Genomic DNA, 3,693 nt, shown 5'->3' with positions numbered 1-3,693 from the left:
CCTGTTTATACTGGCAGCTCCAGGGGCACCAACGAGCCACTCAAGGACACTCAGCAAGCAGGTGGCAGTGCTGAGACAGCCCCAGATCGGGGTGCCTCCTCAGTCCCTGTCCACAACCACCTGCTGGATTAGGGTGACCCCATCTGATGCGCCACTCAAAATTGCTTCTCTGAGGTTTTGACTGTGGCCCCAGGAATGGGGGGGGGCCAGGGGAAAGAGGCAGTGCCATCCCCGCAGGTGAAGTGAAGCGGGGGGGGGGGGGGGCGTCAGGCATCCTCCGCAGGGACAAAACACCCCGTACACGGCGACAGGGCAGGGGCCAGGCCCTGTCGAGCGGCTGATGTCTTTATGCGGCGGGGACGGACTCCGCGGTGGCATGCCTAGCATGCATCGCCCCTGTGATAAATGATAAAGATCTCATTCAGCCTATGAGATCCACTCGAGGAACTGAATGGAGACAATTGAAAGGCCCTGCACACCAGCCACCGAAGCGAGAGCTGCTGATTCTGCTGATGGAGGGTCTTCTGTGTGGATTTGCTGACCCTGGAGAATCTCAGCTATTTGGGCTTTTTAATAGAGTCTCCTGGCCTCCTCACAGGGAACCCGAGCGCTGGAATGCAGGGAAGACCTGCCTGGTTGAGTTCGCAGCCTAGAAACAAGGTGACAGCCTGACATTCGGCCCATCCACTCTCGTTCTGGAGGGCTAATTATGAGTGCCTTCTAATTCTTCACTGCCTCCCGGGCAAACTCTCAAAGGGGCCCCTCCCCCCCTTGCCCCAGGGACACTATCTGCCCTTGCACTTGGAACCCCTCCCGCTGCCACCATTGCTAAGGTTTAGAACTCCGGAGAGCCTACCCGTGCCGGTTAACCAGCTACTTGCAGCTACAACGGACCCCTTGAGTGTGTGAATGAACACGACAAGTGGCGGGTGACACGCTCGTCACTCGTTTGCGTCTCCACGTTTGCCCTTTGACTGGGCTTTTTTTTTTTTTTTTTTTTGCCCTTTGACTGGGCTTCTGCCAGGTGATCGCGGTTCACAGCGCCTTCGGAAATAATCACGAAATTGGCGAAGAGGCTTCCTCGTCACAGCGCACACAGGAAGAGGATGTCAGAGAAAACCCCAGAGGGGCCTGACCCTCTGTCTTTTACATACTTATGCTCCTCCGGCCACACCAGACCAGCTGCATTCCAGTCTCTCCTATAAAAAGCATCTCAAAATTAAAGGGGCTGAGCAAATAAATCCTGGCACGTAACTAGAAGGGGATGGCCTGTGGGCACTGAGAAGGGGCAGGTGTATCTCCCACACCTGGCACTCCTCACCTGACTTCTCAACTGCATACCTTTGCATATGCTGTTCCCTCCACCTAAATGCTTTTCCATCTTTCCCAGTCCCCCAGCACACGCGTGTTGGAGACATGGTAAATGTCTAACAGATGAGCTGGCTCTTAGAGCGCTTTCCTCCTCCTCCGGGGTCCACCTCTGAGGCAGTTAGCCCACATCCTAGGGGTGGGACTCAGGGGTCGCTGGAAGTGAGGGAGGTTGATCGTTGTGTACTGAAAGGTCTACAGTGAACAGTTAAGTGAAAAAATGTAGGTTACAGGCAGGGTGTCTTATGACCCAATTTTTTGTAAAAAAAAATTCTATATTTACACGTTTGTTTATGCATAGAAAAAGTCTGGTGCACGCTGCGTTAACAATGATTACTTCTAGGAAGTCAGGGATGGTGGAGTAGAGAACAAGAATAGGAACTTTTTGCTTTTTTCCCCCCTACGTTCTAATGTGTTCATTTTTTTTCCAATGGGCATTGTATTAATTTTATAATTAAAAATCTAATAAAGCTTTTTAAATGTGCTTGGGGAATAGAACAGCAACGCTTCCAAAATATTTGCAATTGGCCTTTGTCACAGACATAGCAAGCTGTTCCTTATCACGTTGGGTGCGTGTTTTTTATTTCTTCAACCAGACTGTGAGCTCCAAGATGGTGGGCTGTAACTAACGACAGAACTGATGCAGAAATCACAACACTCACTCCACCATTTGCTGAGCGCCAAACACGCTACCTACATCATCTAGTCAGCGTCATTTACTTGTACATCTTTAAATCTCCTGTAAAGCTCTGGGCAGGGCGCAATGACTACTTTTGCTTGAACAGTGTGGTTGGCGATGCTTTGGGGAAACACGCCATTGGGGCTCCTTGTTTGACTGTGAACACTGTTCTATACAAGTAGGGCTTTCAAATGTCTTTCCTGGGGCCGCCTGGGGGCGCTCAGTCGGTTAAGCACCTGACTTCGGCTCAGGTCATCATCTCGTAGTTCGTGAGTTCGAGCCCATTGACAGTGTGGAGCCTGCTTGAATCTCTCTCTCTCTCTCTCTCTCTCTCTCTCTCTCTCTCTCTCTCCCTGCCTCTCTCTCTCCCTGCCTCTCTCCTGTTCATGTACGTTCCCTCTCCCTCTCAAAAATAAATACACATTTTAAAAACTAAAAACAAATAAAAATGAAATGTGTTTCCTAGCAAAAGGACAGAGTAGGTGCGCGCTGTAGAGGACATGAGCTCTACCTCCAGTCCAGGCCAGAATTCTAAGGGCATGAGTTCTAGAACACACTAGATCACGTGTCCCAGAGTGGGCTCCGTGCAACCCCAGTCCTGCACGATGCTTTTGGGAAAAAAGAGTTCTATGACAGGGAAACTGCTATTTCCTGCTGACCCTTTTGGAGACTCATGCCTGTGAGCACATTAAAGGCTCTGAAAAGTCCTGCTGTCAGGAAGCAGGTATAACTGTGCTCAACCCCAAGTTTCCCCAAATCATTTGATCACAGAGTCTGCTGTTTCATGGACAGTTCTGGACATGTTTCATGTAATATGTTTCGGAAAATGCTGCCCTAGAATGTTCTCAATCAACTGGCACCAAGAAATGTTTGATCCCACTTGGAGGCAGATCAAGGCACTGCCCTAGGCTTGAAATGCCCTGTACTGGATGCTCCAAGTCTTCCCCGAATCTGATCCAACCTCAAAGACACCAAAGGCTTTGTAGCGTGGATAGAAGCAAGACATCCTACCTCCCAGTTGCCAAAAGGGCACAGCAATGCTACTTCTTGGTGTGTAGGTAGCACAGCTCCATGAAAGCAATGTGAGGTCTGGGGTCAGAGAGACCTGGGTTTGAATGCCAGTTGTACCATGGGGTTGCTGTGTGGCCTTGGGTGAGCCACTGCACCTCTCTGAGCCTGTTTCAACACTTAACAGGGATACAAATCCCTCCACTGAAGAACTGTTGGAAAAGTAGACACACTATGGAGGCGATCCTTGAGCTGCTACGGGCCACCCACCAGCAACCCACCTCCACCTCTGCTCTCCTCCTCCCTGGAACTGATCTCTCTTTGCTGCTCTGGGTCTTTGTCCGCCAAACACAAGGAGTGCTCTCGGCACAGGACCTATGTGGCCTGCAGAGGCAGGAGACTTACAAGGACCCCCCAAGGAACTACAGCAGATGTAAGATTCCTCAAACAGAGTGAAAATCCCTACTGGAAAACCTGGGGCAGAAATGTCCTAACTTTTCACGTTGTTATAATAAAACCAAGGCATCACCACTCTCAAAAAGAATCTTGGATTTTTAAAAATAGAGAAGGGGGGGGAGAGAGAGAGAGAGAGAGAGAGAGAGAGAGAGAGAGAGAGAGAGAGAGAGAGAGAGAGAGAG

This window comes from Suricata suricatta, chromosome 14 (assembly GCF_006229205.1).
Source record: "Suricata suricatta isolate VVHF042 chromosome 14, meerkat_22Aug2017_6uvM2_HiC, whole genome shotgun sequence".
Taxonomy (NCBI): Eukaryota; Metazoa; Chordata; class Mammalia; order Carnivora; family Herpestidae; genus Suricata; species Suricata suricatta.
This window is presented reverse-complemented; position numbering follows the sequence as displayed.